Source organism: Cebus imitator, unplaced genomic scaffold (genome assembly GCF_001604975.1).
Source record: "Cebus imitator isolate Cc_AM_T3 unplaced genomic scaffold, Cebus_imitator-1.0 Scaffold138, whole genome shotgun sequence".
Lineage (NCBI taxonomy): Eukaryota > Metazoa > Chordata > Mammalia > Primates > Cebidae > Cebus > Cebus imitator.
Window position 1 is genome coordinate 2,057,829 of NW_016107453.1, and position 16,336 is coordinate 2,074,164.

Sequence of the window (16,336 nt, forward strand, 5' to 3'; positions counted from 1 at the left end):
CCAGCACTTTGGAAGGCTGAGACAGGCAGATCACAAGGTCCGGAGTTGGTGATCAGCCTGTCCAACATAATGAAACGCTGTCTTTACTAAAAATACAAAAAATTAGCCAGGCGTGGTGGCACGTGCCTGTAGTCCAAGCTACTTAGGAGGCTGAGGCAGGAGAATAGCTTGAACCTGGGAGGCGGGGAGGCTGCCGTGAGTGGAGATCCTGCTACTGCACTCCAGCCTGTTGACAGAGTAAGACTCTATCTTAAAAAAAAAAAAAAAAATAGATGTGAAAGCCACTGCTGTGGTGTAAATTACACTATTGAATTTCCTGATTTTACATTTCTATTTTTTGTGTGAAGAACTGATGTGTTTTTATAATTTTAACTATTTCTGTTATAGAAATTATGCCTGTATCTCTGTCTTTTTCATAAATGGTTAACCTATGACCTCATCAAGATCCTTCTATCTTATCTCAAAGCTGACATGGGTTGAAGTAGACATCTACCTTCTCACTGCGATATTTCCCCCATATCTATCTGATCTGTTTTTGCTACCATCCTGAGTTTTTTCCAATTCTAAAATGTTTAATAACTACCTTATTTAACCTTTTGCTATCAATTATCTCTTCTTCAGGAAAACACTATATTACTTCAGGCATGTTGTCTACCATGCCTGAATTTATTAGTTTCTATTTTTTAGGGCTACACAATCCGTGTGTTCTTTGAACATTTTAAAGCACAGAATAAACATGTAGTAGACTGGTGAGGAACACATAAACTTCACAAGTGTAACTAGGCTTGAATCCCATCCATACCACTTAACAGCTATATGAACTATAGAAAGATAATTAACTTTTGTGTACCTAATTTTCTCTGTAAAATGTGCCAATAGCAGTAAACTTTATGAGTATAAAGAACAAATGAGTTAATATATGTAGAGCAATAAGTGTAGGGCCTGGTAAATGGTAATAACTTATAGATTTTAACTATTATTAGAATTTATTTTGGCAATATTTTTTCCCTTGAGGGAGTCATCCAAAGTATGTTTTTAGTAATAAAGGAATGCGTTGTGATGGCTTATTTAGTTTGCCCATGTTAAACATTTGCCAAGAAAACATCTGGAGATGAGCTGGAATCTCAATAAAAGAAGTTGGTGGACAGTAAACAGTAGAAAAAAATCCATTCATATACAAACAAAACATCATTGATCAAGAAAAAATACATGATGATTATTAAAAGCAAAATAAACCAATAATTTTAGCCTGAAAATTAACAGAAAGAAATGAGAAAGAGAAGAAAAAAGGAAGGAAAGAAGGAAGAGAAGAAGCTAGTCAGACAAGTGGAAAGTTGAAAATATTAAGAGAACTACTGTGTTTTTGAAATGGAAGATTTCACATTAAAAAAACACTGTCCAAAATAGACAATGTAATTCAAAATTAAATTATTTTAAAATATGAAGCTCATATGAAATAATTAAAAGATGAATAACTTGATAATTATTTTTAAGTAAGTAAAACAATAGTTGCTATAGTATGATTTTACATAATAAATATTATTTGAATGGCAAGACTAAATATAAAAGCATATTTTAAAGTTACAACAATGAAAACTGTTTCACTGAATCATAGACTGATATTGAAATAGAGTAAAGGGCCATAAAATTGATTCTCACCAACATAAAAACTTCAAATTAAAAGAGTTTTATTTTAATAAATGATGCATTAAAATTGATCAGGTAGGCGAAAATTTTAGCGTTTTCCTCTGTAGCAAATAGATTGTTAAGAATAACAATTCAAAATAAAATAGCAAATAATTGTTTGGATTAAAAGTAAATGTTCCTAAGTATTTATTTGAGATAAAGAAATGTTTATCTACCTAAAAGTCATTCCAACAGATGAAAAGAAGTACCTTTCTGATCTGAATAGCCAGAAGACAAAGACAGGAGCATAACAGGGAGGTAGATTGCTTTCCTGGTAATCTGAAGGACAGCTGAGGCATCTTTCTACTTTCCTCCTGATAAGACCTCAGTGCATTACACTGAGAGCTTTCTCAGATGCTTCTGTCAAAACTGGGGCTTCTGCTCACCATTGAGGTATTGCATATAAACACTGGCTTTAGCTGAGGCCAGTTTTTATCCGTGGGCACCTGCTACTGGCCTGAAGGCAGGACTACTTAATCCAGTGAAAAAAATACTGAGAAAGAAATAAAAGTGTGCATGCCACTGGGAAACAAGTTATGCTTCATGGGATCTCTACCATTTCGGCCTCATGGGAGGCAGGGAGCTTACTCATATATCCAGCACACTGCTACAACCAACATCTAAAAAAGCCATCAAACAAATATTCTCTATAAGCAAGAAACTGATACAGAGCCTTGGCCACTGAAAGCATCCATAGTCAAAGCTAGGTGACCATAAACTATACACATTAAAGTCACATCATTAAGAGGAAAAAGTTTAGAATAACTCAGTCAAATCAAAAATAAATTCAGAAAAAGAAGAAGAAATAGTGTACCCAAGTGAGAAGCAACCAGAAAAAAGTAATTCAGGCAATATTTTAAAAGGCTTCTATAACATACCCAAAATATCACACTAATGTTCCAGCAGTGAATCCAAACCAAAATGAAATTTTTGAAATGCCAGAAAAAGAATTCAAAATTGTTGATTATTAAATTGCTCAGTGAGGTCGATTAAAAAGTTGAAAACCAACATAATAATTTCAAATAAAGCAATTCAGGGTATTAATGAAAAATTTTATAAAGATGTAGATATTTTAAAGAAAACCAGAAAGACCTTCTGGAAATAAAAAGCATATTTAGAAAATTACAACCTTCAGTGGAAATTTTTAACAATAGATTAGAGCAAGAAGAAGAAAGTATTTCAGAGCTTGAAGACAAAGTTTTGAATTAGCCCAGCCAGACAAAAATGAGAAAAAGAATGAAAAGAAATTAATAAAGTGTCTAAAAAATATATAAGATTATGTAAAGCATCCAAATATAAGAACCATAGGTTTTCCTTAAGGTGAAGAAACAGCAAAAAGTTTTAGAAAATGTAATTGAAGGAATAAATAAGGAAAATTACCCTAGTCTTGGTAGAAGTTTAGACATCCAAATATAAGAAGTCTAAAGAACTCCTGGGAGATTTATTGCAAAAGAAAGACATCATCAAGGCATATAGTCATTGGGCTATCTACAGTTGATGTGAAATAAAGAATTTTAAGAGCAGTGAGAAAAAGCATCAGATGCCTTACAAAGGAAAACCAATCAGACTAACAGTAGACTTCTCAGTAGAAACTGTACAAGCCAGAATAGATTGAGGTCCTGTCTTTAGATAGGACAAAATACCTCTCAGCCAAGAATTTGTATCCAGGAAAACCAGGTTTCATTATTAAGGGAGAAATGAAGTATTTCTCAGACAAGTAAGTCCTGATGGAGTGTGTCCCCAAGAGACCAATCATATAAGAAATACTACAAAGAGTTCTAAACAAAAGGTTGATATTCTTAAGTACAGAAACAATTGAAAGTATAAAACTCACAGGGCTTAAAAAATAGTAACACAATGAAGAAAACAAGGCAAGTAGGTAACACACAAAGTGATGACACAAACTATCTCACATATCAATATTAAATTGAATGTAAATAGTCTAAGTGTCCCATTTAATAGATATAGATTGGCAAAATGGATTAAAAAACATAAGCCAATGTCTTCTATCTTCAAGAGACATGCCTAACTCATAATGATTCTTACAGACTCAAGATAAATGGGTGGAAAAAGTATTTCATGCAAATGGAAACAAAAAAATGAGCAGGGGTAGCTATCCTTATATCAGATAAAACAGACTATATAGGAGCAACAGGAAAAAAGACAAAGCAGGTAATTATATAATGCTAAGGAGAACAATTCAACCAGAAAATATAACAATCCTAAATACATGTGCATCTAATTCCAGAGCTCCCAAATTCCTAAAACAAATACTAACAGACCTAGAAAAAGAAACAGCAACACAATAATAGTAGGGAATTTCAACACTCTACTGACTGCACTAAACAGATTATTGAGGAAAGAATCAACAAAGAAACACTAGACTTAAACTAAATTCTAGAACAAATGGATGTAACAGACATTTATAGAACTTTCTACTCCTAAACAAGAATATGCATTCTTTTCGTCAGCACATGGGACATTTTCCAAGGGAGACCATATGATAGGCCACAAAACAAGTCTCAATAAATTTAAATAAATCAAAATCATATAAACTGTCTTCTCAGACCACAGCAGAATAAAACCAGAAATCAATTTCAAGAGGAACCCTCAAAACTATACAAATGCATGGAAATTAGCAATCTGCTCCTGAATGATCTCTTAGTCAACAATGAAATCAAGACAGAAACTAAAAAATGTTTCAAAATGAGTTACAGTGACAAAAGTTATCAAAACTTCTGGGATACAGCAAAAGCAGTGATAAAAGGAAAGTTTATAGTGTTCAACGTCTACATCAAAATGGCAGATCACAAATTGGCAACCTAATGTCACATCTCAAGGAACCAGAGAAACAATAACTATGCAACCTCAAAACAAGCATATGAAAATAAACAACAAAGACCTGAGCAAAATTAAATGAAACTGAAACCCAAAAAGCAATACAAAGGATTAATGAAATGAAAAGTTGGTTATTTGAAAAGTTAAAAATAAAATAATAGATCATTAGCTGAATTTACCAGAAAAAGAAGACAGAAGATTCAAATCTCAAACAGAAATGAAAATGCAGACTTACAACTGATATCATAAAATATAAAAGACTATTTGAGACTACTATTTTCTTTAGTAGTCTCTTACTCTGTTGCTCAGGCTGGAATGCAGTGATGCAATCACAGCGCATTGCAGCCTCGACCTCCTGGACTCAAGCAACCCTCCCACCTCGCCATCCTGAGTTAGCTGGGACTAGAGACATGTACCACCACATCTGGCTAATTTTTTAATTTTTTTGTTTTTGATAAAAATGGAGTCTCCCTATGTTGTCTAGGCCTGCGTCGAACTCCTGGGCTCAAGTGATTCTCCTGCTTTGGCCTCCCAAAGTGCTGGGATTACAGATGTGAGCCACCTCGCCCAACTGAGACTACAACGAACACCTCTATGCACACAAAATAAAAAATGTAGAGAAAATGGATAAGTTCCTGGAAACATACAACCCCCTAAACTTGGATCAGGAAGAGATAGAAATCTTGAACAGACCAATAACAAGCAGTGAGATTTAGTCAATAATAAAAGTCTCCCCAAAAAATGAAGTCCAGAACCAGAGAGATTCAAGTTGAATTGAGCCCGACACTCACAGAAGAATTGGTATCAATTATACCAAAACTATTTCAAATGATTGGGAAGGAGGGAATTCTCATTAACCCATTATATGAAGCCACTATCACACTGATACCAAAGCAGGAAAGGAGATAACAGCAACAACATCAGCATCATGAAACTACAGACCAATATCCTTAATGACCACAGAGGCAAAAATACTCAACAAAATACTAGTAAACCAAACCCAACTGTACATCAAACAGATAATTCATTATCACTAAGTGAGTTTCATATTTGGCATGGTTAAATATACACAAGTCAATACAAGTGATTCACCACATAAATAGAATTAAACACAAAAAAGCGATTATCTCAATAGACACAGGAAAATCATTTGATAAAATCCAGCATCATATTCCCTTATTGTAAAAACCTCAACAGAGTAGGAATAGAAGAAACATACCTCAAAATAAAAAGAGCCATCAATGACAAATCCACAGCCAACATTATATTGAAGGGTAAAGTTGAAAACATGCCCGCTAAAAACTAGAACAAGACAAGGATGTCCATATTCACCATTTCTATTTAACATTGTACTGGAAGTCCTAGGCAGAACAATCTGGCATAATAAATAAATAATGCACATACAAATTGGAGAAGATGAGTCAAATAATCTCTGTTTGTGGATGCTATAATCATATACCTAGAAAATCCTAAAGATTCTCCAAAAGACTCCAAAATTTGATAAATAAATTCAGTAAAATCTCAAGTTAAAAAAAATCAATGTACATAGATCAGTAGCACTGCTATGCAGCAAAAATAACCAACCATAGTTAAATTGAGAGCTCAATCCCATTTAAAATATTTACAAACAAAATCAAATACCTAGGAATATACTTAACCAAAGAGGTGAATGATTTCTATAAGGAGAATGACAAAATACTGATAAATTAAATTATAGATGACACATACAAATGGAAAACCATCCCATGCCCTTGATTGTAGGGGTAAATATTGTAAAAATGACCATACTGCCCAAAGTAAGCTAAAGATTCAATACAATTCCTTTCGAAATACCAATGTTACTTTTCCACAAAATTAAAAAGACAATCCTGAAATTTATATGGAATTGAAAAGAGCCCAAATAACAAAAGCAATCCTAAGCAAGAAAAAAAAAAATCTGGAGGGATCACATTACCCAATTTTAAATTATACTACTAGGCCCTAGTAACCAAAACAGCATGCTAATGGTGTAAATATAGACATATAGACCAACGGAAAGGAACAGGATAGAGAACCCAGAAATAAAGCCAAATACCTACAACCAAAGAAGACAAAATCTTCGACAAAGAAGACAAAAACATACACTGGCGAAAGGACACCCTATTCAATTAAGTGCTGTAAAAATTGGATAGTCACATGCAGAAGAATAAAACTGGATTCTTATCTCTCACTGTATATAGAAATTAACTCAGGATGAATTTAAGACTTAAACCCAAGACCTGAAACCACAAAAATTCTAGAAAAAAACCGTAAGAAAAACTCTTCTGTATATTGGCCTTGGCAAAAATGTACGACTAAGATCCCAAAAGCAAATACAATGACAACAACCACAAATAAATGGGACCTAACTAAACTAAAAAGATTCTGCACAACAAAATAAATAACCAACAAAGTAAACAACTTACAGAATGGGAGAAAATATTTGCAAGCCATACATTTGGCAAAGGGATTTAGCTCTAGAATCTGCAATGAAAAACAAATCAGCCAGAAGAAAACAAATAATCCCATTAAAAAGTGAACAAACAATATAAAAAGGTATTTCTCAAACAAAGGATATACAAATGGCCAAGAAACAGGAAAAAATGCTTAATATCACTAATCATCAGAGAAATGTACATTAATACCACAATGAGATTGTTCTTTATCTCAGCCATTATTAAAAAGTCAAAAAGTAATACATATTGTTTCTGACATGAAAGGGAATGCTTTATGCACTGCCGATGGGAATGTAAATTACAGCTTCTATGGAATACAGTATGGAGGCTTCTCAAAGAACTAAAAGTAGATCTAACATTTGATCCAGCAATCCCATTACTGGGTATCTATTCAAAGGAAAAGAAGTAATTATATCAAAAAGATACATATGTTTATCAGGGCACAATTTACAGGTGCAAAAGTATCGAATTAACTTGTGTCCATCAGCCGATGATGGAAGAAAGAAATGTGGCGTGTGTATGTGTATGTCCCATAGAGCGGGGTCGGAAGCAGAGGGGGAGGAGCGCAGGCACTGGGGGCGGGGCTTCAGCCGTAGGTCGGTCGGAGTCTGTGCCAGAGACAGGAGGCTGAGCTGGGCCCAGGTGCTGACAGTACTATCCATCTGTCTGAGCGCCGTGGCCACAGCCACGGGGGCTGAGGTCAAAAGGAAGCTGCAGATAGGGGTCAAGAAGCGGGTGGATCACTGTCCCATTAAATCTCGTAAAGGGGATGTCCTGCACATGCACTACATGGGAAAGCTGGAAGATGGGACGGAGTTTGACAGGGAGCCTGCCCCTGAGCCAGCCCTTTGTCTTCTGCCTTGGCACAGGCCAGGTCATCAAGGGCTGGGACCAGGGGCTGCTGGGGATGTGTGAGGGGGTAAGCGCAAACTAGTGATCCCATCTGAGCTGGGGTATGGAGAGCGGGGAGCTCCCCCAAAGATTCCAGGCGGTGCAACCCTGGTGTTCGAGGTGGAGCTGCTCAAAATCGAGCGACCATCTGAGCTGTAGCCAGACTGGGGAGGGGTTGGGGAGAGGCCCCTGTCTAGGGACCAGACTGTTTAAAAAAAAAAAAAAAAAAAAAAAAAACTTAGAGGACCCTCCCCTCAAAAAATATGATTTTCCCATTTGTCTTTAATAAGATCTTATTTAGCTAGCACAAACAAACCAAAGACAAAGACTGCAAGCTAACAAAATGACCATGTATTAAACTGAGTTTCCCATTCTTTACTTTTTAACTGTATTTTCTTTATATGGGGTAATAACCAGTTCATGTAGATAATAAGTTATCGACATACTTTTTCAAGTAACAGCCTGGATAGCTTCAGCTTCACGAAACGAGTATAACAGTTTTAAGTTGTACGCTTGAGAGAGCCTAGCATTCAATCTGAGGGCTTGGCACTCGCGGCGTGCTTAGGGCGCGAGGATGTATCTCCTGCATCTGTCTGAGGCGGTCCTTCTGCCACATTGGGTTTGGAGGCACAGCATATCTCTGTGTGCCGTGCAAGTACCGATATGGGATCCTCACGGGACAAGCAGTGGCTCTACAACGAGGTTGTGGCAAAGGAGGAAGAAGCGTCCACCTCTTCCTCTCCGCACAGTATCGGTAGACTTCTTTCCGATACTGTTTATCAATATCATCACTGTTTTTCCAACCTCCAGTAATGAAGACATCATCTTTGTAATAGCAAATGGCTGCTCCTTCGATGCTTAGGACTTCCGGAGGCAAGCTTTCAAGGATCTCATCAGACACTTCGCTGGCAATTTTTCTTACTGCCTCTTCGTTTTCTAAATAATAACAATTGGGACAACATGATGCTGTCTGATAAAAGTTTGAATTGACCACAGCCATTTAGAAAAAGCAGTAATTGTCAATAAGTGGCAAAGATTGCATATCTTGCCACTGTCAAGTCTCTGTATCATATTAGTAATTACAGCCTTTAGTCCATCTTCAGCGTCCCGGTTCACAGGAGTGCGGGTAGCAATGTGCATAAACCGGTCTTCAATGCCTAGTGCTTTGACATCTCAAAGAATCTTTGGTGCCGATTCCAAGTTGTGCCATTTATCAAGCTCAGGATTATAAACAGTCACATCTTTAAAACCAGGACTAAAGTTGCCATGTCCTCCAATGCTATAGAGCTTCCCTTTGACTTCTGTTAGCCCAAAGAATGCTTTCTTGTCATCAGACTACAAACATGCTCCCAAGTATTCAAATTCAGGTTATACTTTTCTACAGTTTTAGCAAACCCTGGCTCCATTGATCCTGCAACATACACGTAGGATTCTGTTACTGCAACAGCATGTCCATCGAGGTGATTATGAATATGTGGCAAGTTGACCCATTTGTCCTCATCAATGAAATATCCCACACATTCACTTAAATAGCCCCCTCCTTCTGACACACCTCCAAAAACCATGATCACATTCATGTTTTGCCCATGATGAGGCAGGTACTGAGATATGAGAAGTGGGGTGCTGGAATGTGCACTCCATGTTTTTATTTCTTGCTTAAAAACTTACATATAATTTCATAATAAACAAGTTTTCACTATAATTTAGGGCATATTAGTTCTCCAACAGATATGAAATGCAAAAAGAAACTCGATAAAATTCTTATGAACAGAGTAATTGGAATCAACATCTGTTTAATGGTAAAAGTTAACTCTACAACCCATCTTGGAAACTTTTGAAATAAGCTTAAGTGCAATAAACTAAAAAAAAAAATGTTAACCCCACAATAAAATTAAAATTGGTTTTAATAAAAGTTTTGGAGTCAAATGATTATAAACTATACATATTCCTCCTCTCCAGCAAGTATACAAAAAGCTTCCCCTACTCCAATTTGATGCTGTAAAATCATACATGCATCCCAAACTCGTATGTAATTGAAATTTCTTTTTGTAGTATCACCCATTACTTTAACATATCAGAGAAAATTACATAACAGCCGAGGGAGAAGAAATAAGACATAAGAGGTGCTTCAGTATCCCCCATATTATCGACTGAGACCACAGTGTGGGCAACAGAGTGCAGATTCATTTAAAAATATTTTAAATATCTTACATAGCAAATTAGAAGAATATTGCCATAAAATTCATCATAACCCAGAAGTTTAAGGATGATTTTCTAGACAAGTTTTAGGCATGCCTACCTAATATTTACGCCCCACTTTCTACTTGCCAATGAAAGCTATTTATTTAGTAAGCAATTCCTTTTTTTATTTCCCTTTCTCATCTTCTTTTGCAAGCACGCCATTTGAACATATTTGTGGCCAATGAGATGTTATCAAATCTGGTTGAGCATTTGCCTGGAAAGGTTGTTCTCTTTCAATGAAATCAAATAGACTTTCTGGGACCACTCTTCCTTGTCTCTTCTTTGTCTGAATAATGACGTGTTCTCCAAAGCTCTCGTAGCTACCTTCAAACACTTAGATAAAAGCATGAGGGTGACATCATTAAAATAAGTTAAAAATGTCATAGTAAAAATATGACCAAAGATCCTTTATCCCATGTTTAAGAAATGATCTGTTTCATCTACTGCCATCTCTCAACTTACTCTCACTTGAAGCAAAAAAAATACTTCAGTCATTCTTAGTTTTATTTTCTGTTTAATTGCAGCTGACAGCACTCTTAAGTGATTGAAAATATGTATCATGAACAAATGCTATTCTCCATACCAATGGACTTGATGGATGAAATCCAGATGGCCATGTCTATAGATGTAGAGGAAGGTTTTTCTAAAAAAGAACAACTTATAATTTAGACAAATGCAATGTAGGAATAAAGAAAACTGTCTAAATCTGATAAAGAGCATTAGCTTGAAACCTGAATCAAACATAATTAATCGAGAGATATTCGCAGCATTAGCCTTGAAACCGTAAAGTGTATTTAAACAACACACAACACATGCTGTAAAACATAACTGCACCAAAATGACATTTACTTATTAACGTAAATGGATGCTGAATGGGGCATTTACTATTTTTTCTCAATGTTTTGACTGCAGTTCCAAACAGTATGAATATTGGAGAACCACACCAGTATTAGAAAGAGATGTGCAGTTAGACGCTGGCATGCACAACTTGCTAAACTATAGCCAACCTTCATTAACTTCATTAAAAAACAGCAGACCACATTCCCTAATTGCATAGAAAAGAAAGTCTAGATTATGCATGAACCATAACTATTTTTTCTTAGTTCTCTCTAGGGTCAAAATGGGAGATTTTCTGGAGCTTCCTGAAATGGAAGGAGGTTGCTGGCATTTTCAGCATTTGTTATGGCCAGCAGAGCCACCCAGCTGTACAACTCCACAGGGCATTCTTTCAACTTGTTCAGTGACAATCTCATAAGCTATGAAGCGATTATGCTTTGACATGAATGCATATATTTCCTCTGAGCCAAGTAAATGCCATGGAACATAACTGGAATGTGCTGTCTCGATGTGGTCCCAACCTGGAGAGCTAGCTTCCTGAGCTACCTCTATCTGGAGGGATATTTCCAGAAGGCAGGAGATAAAAGTAGTTTATAAGAGGCTACCAGAGAGTTAACCTTGGGGAATTACAGTGCGTAATTATCAAATCTGGTTGGGCATTTGCATGCATCTAACAGGGGAGATTCCAAAGGCTCCATTGACACAGCCCTTGGAAAAGAAACTATTTAGATGCTTGTCACACTCAGAGATATTGACAAGGAAGGCAGATCTGCAAAAAACCCTATCTAGATATAAAGAAATTGCCATCTCTAAGCATTCTTTTTCTCTCAAATAAGGAGGATCTGCCATATCAAAAGAAGAAGAGAAGTGGTAAATAAAACAAAACCACGACACAAGCAAAACCTGGGGTTTTAACCAATCCTCTTAGATGGGCTCCGTAGCTATGACCTCAACTGAAAGGGAGAGAAGAAGCCTTACATTAAATATAAGCTTGAGTTTTTGGGTTAAACAGGGAATTTAAACCCCTGAAGAGTAATAGTAATTATCAAAAATTAACTGATATGTGCAACTGCAAGTGACCCAAAGCCAGGGACCTTTCTGAGTTCTTGTTATACAAGGACAGATAAAAGAGGTTCAACATAACACTTATGTTAATGAAAGGAAGAAAAATAAAACAAGTTTTGATAGCATTTAATTCAGTTCAGAAATTTCAAAACCCAGAATAATTTTAACTCCAAATACTTTTGAGAGGTTTAAAACATAATAACATGTTAATCTGTTTATTTTGAATAAACAATATCAGACTTGATATATATATATAAATAATAAAATATGCATTTCATTTTCTATAGTCATAATCAGAATGAAAGATAACACATAGTTGTGTGATTCCTAGTTTATTTTTCGCCTTCTAATACATTTAATAAATCATCTATTCTGCCTGGTTTCTTATCTCAAATTCCATATTTCTATTAAGGGATTAAATCTTTAATTGGGTTAAGATAGACAAATCATTTAGGTTCATCTTAAAATTGATTGGTGTCATAGGTGAATGTGTGGGATATTTGACTTCAGCAGTCAGCATATGTCAGAGGATTGATATTTTCTTTCATATGGCATCTTTTTAGTCTTATAGGATTGATGGTTTGGAGTCTTTCTGATGCACGTTTAATAGAGCTATCTTAAAGGGATTTCCTGTCTTTCAAGTGTGCTCTGCGATAGTGAAAAATGAGAAATTTTTCAGTATCTCATTTTATTGCAAATGTGGATTTTAGGAGCATTATGATTAAATAAGCAAGTGGACGAGGTTGAGATTATAAGGTTGAAAGCTATTCCCAGAGGAAAGAAGAAGGCAAAGAGAGGAGAGAAGGCTAGGAGGAGAGGACATGGTTGAAGGAGGAGTTCATGGACTGGCATTCTGATTACCAGGACCAAATGCATTGAATGACGCAACTAGGTTTGTGCATAAAATCAGATTTCCTTCTGGTTTCTGAGTGTGACATGTTCACTGAAAAGCATTTGAAATAATTACAAGATAATTAGTTTAATTAGGAGTCCATTCACTTTCATAATAGATTTTGAATTACTAAATCCTATTTCTGAATTTTATCCCTCTGGTCAAATATAAAATGACTAGGGAAATTATTTTCACTGCTGAGGTTTATTAGAGATATTCTCTGAACTTTGCTACCCATTCAGAAGATCTTGCCCTTTCAATTATTGGCTGTGTCTGAGAGAAGCCTCTGGTGTTGTCATGAAAGCTGCCATGACCTCTAAGTGGAAGAAATGCATATTAACCAAATGACAAGAGCAAAGCAAATTATGTTTTGATTAGGACTGTATAACAACTTAATCCCACTCATTTACAGTGGCTGTTCAAATTGATGAGCTGAAATGTTTATATGTTGTTATCAACTCTGCCCTGGTTCGTTTTTATTCCAGGGTATTTGCAGGGTTCCCACTTTCGAATTCATGTGGAGAAAATAATCCCTATCAGGACATCTGGCATTGTTTTTGACCTATCACTTCCCTCACCCTTTGACTGCCAATTTGTTTTTCTTTCTAACTTGTTCAATTTGGAACAACCCTGTTGTAGTCTTTACAGCCTCTTTGTGGTGTTTCTTCATCGTAAAAAGAACATGCAATGCAATACAAATCTTTCCACCACTCACTCCATGAAGCATGCACTATATTATAAAACAGGCAAATTGCCAGTGATCAACATCCAGTAGCCTATTATTTACTGATGTTTCGCATTAATATCAAATAATGAATAAATATATTATTTGTTAATTAACCATATTTTCTTGCTCATGAATCGTAAATTTTTCAGAAGACTTTGATAACCAAAAATATATAATATTCTACTTCGTTAAAATTTTTGGTTCACTTTGAAAAATCATAGCAATTATTATGTTTTTCAATTGTTTGAAAGGATAAATTGTTCATTGGACTAAAAAACTTGTCTTTTTCTCTTCAAATAATTTCATTTCTCCAATATATTTGGGAAATATATTTGAAAGTTGTATACTAGAGCGATGGACAATGATGTCATTCATCTCCTGATTGACTCATATTTAATAATAACGGTACTTATGCTTATTAAAGGAGTTTGACTTCCCTCATCCATTACTGTGGTAGTTATACTACTGTCCTATTTTTAAAAACCTAGATTCTAAAATCATTTTGATCAACCTCCAACCATGGACAAATTACTTCATACTTGGCTTTATATACCTACTAAAACACATGCTACATGGTGAAAACTGTCATCCAGTGTTTTATCTGAAAATATGTATTCCAACTATAGTAAGTTACCAGTGGATCCAACATGCCATGTTATTTAAAAATTAAAGACATGTAGTTTTAGTTAATAATTTTTAGAATTCAAGATTAGAGATGGATCAGTCTACACTATTGAGTTTATTACATCAAGTCAATGGGAGAATAAGTAAAAGTGTTTTTTGTTTCTGAAAAAACAGAGGGACAAAAAGATGTCTGGTTTTTACTTAGATGAAACCTTCAAACTGCTCAAGATATGGTCTTTATTGATTTGAAAATAAAACCTAAAGTATTACATTATATATTCCTAGTTAAGTATACATAAATGTGCTGGATTTAAAACATTAAGTTAACTTTATTCTTATTTATGATCTGTTTAAATATAAATATAAATAAGTCTTACATTAAAAGTTTATTCCTTTTGGTATTTATATAGCCCGTTTATATTATTTAATTAACTGTAGGAGGATCCTTTTTGTAGATTTTGCATTTGTTTCTCAGTTTAATACAATATATTTTAATTAAAAATGTAGTTTCTATTCATTGGTAAATATTGCATTATTCATCACTAGGGTACAGGATCTAACAAATACATAACATTTTAAAATAGCAATGTTGTCACATACTTTAAGGGCTTGATAGTAAGGAGAATGTGCTTGATTAATAATAGTAAAGGGAAAGAAAAATATTTGTTTTTCTAGCCTAATTTGTTTTTGATATTCATAGTAAAAATCTCCTTTGGCTTCTATGATAAATATATAACATATTTATCAGCTGCCTTCCTTAGAGTATAAAGTAAAACAAAGAACTCTTGCCATGTGCCTAATCTAAAGTAAACCTGATCGTAAGCCAAATTATTCTGAAGTGCCTGCTATATTTGGATCTTAGAATATTTGCCAAATGAGAATATTTGCCAAATGTGTAACTTGCCTTAACTGTGTATACTGTACAGTCAAATGTCAACAGTGTAGTTTCATTACTAAAAACCTTGGCTTTATGCCTCATCTTGCAATTGAGTGCAGACTTAACATATAAAAAATGTATTTTATATAATCTAGTGTCAATGAGCATGGTTACTATGATAAAATTAAATATCGCCAAATAAAAAGTAGGTCTTTGCACTAAAGCAATGCTTTGTCTTTTTATCACCTCAGTAATATTAGATGTCAGTGAGAAAAATGTTTTTCTTTAAATGTTGTAAAGATAAAGTAAAGAAACTTGCAGAACCCACAGTATAACTATTACTCTTGTTCTCAAATTTGGAGTGCTAGAACACTCGCAGTGTTCATGAATAGGTTATAGGAATACACCAAAACTCTCAGGGACTTAAATAGAGGGCCAGTGGGGGAAAATACATGCATCTTCATCCAAAAAAGCAATTCTATTCTCTTGGAGATGGTCAAGCACCAGTTTGGAAATGAAAAATTTATGAAGATAAAGCTTTTATCTTTCCAGCCCAACCAGCTAAATCAACGCTTTAGACTAAAATTTGGTGCAAAAATTTGCCATAAATTCTAAACTGTTTACAAAGTGCTGTTGTAATATTTTAAAGCCATATTAACTTTCTTTATACTAGCAATTTTTCAGCCTAATTCCAAGGATGAGTATCATCTTTTATGAATGTTATGAATCTTTTCTGAATGCCTGCAAATCTTGATAGAACAGGCTTTGTAGTAGTCTATTCTCATGCTACTACTAATAAAGACTTAACTGAGACTGGATAATTTATAAAGGAAAGAGATTTAATGGACTCACATTTCCACATGGCTGGAGAGGCTTCCCAATCGTGACAGAAGATGAAGGAAGAGCAAGGGATGTCTTACATGGCAGCAGGCAAGAGAGTGTGTTCAGGGGAATTTTCCTGTATAAAACCATCAGATCTCCTGAGACATAATCACTCTCGTGAGAATAGCACAGGAAAGACCTTCCTCCATGATTTGATTATCTCCCACTAGGACCCTACCATGACATGTGGGAATTATGGGAGCTACAATTCAAGATGTGATTTCAGTGGGGACAGAGCCAAACTGTATCATTCTGCCTGCGGCCCCTACCAAATCTTATGTCCTCGCATTTCAAAACCAATC

General features: G+C 35.1%; 2 pseudogenes across 1 annotated transcript; one reads left to right on the forward strand and one right to left on the reverse strand.

Moving 5' to 3' along the window:
- Positions 1–7,523: 7,523 nt before the first annotated feature.
- LOC108313486 lies at positions 7,524–8,120 on the forward strand (annotated as a pseudogene). The gene has a single exon (XR_005202394.1). The product of XR_005202394.1 is annotated as a peptidyl-prolyl cis-trans isomerase FKBP2-like (transcript).
- Positions 8,121–8,412: 292 nt separating this feature from the next.
- Positions 8,413–13,594, reverse strand: LOC108313487 (annotated as a pseudogene).
- Between the last annotated feature and the right edge of the window lie 2,742 nt (positions 13,595–16,336).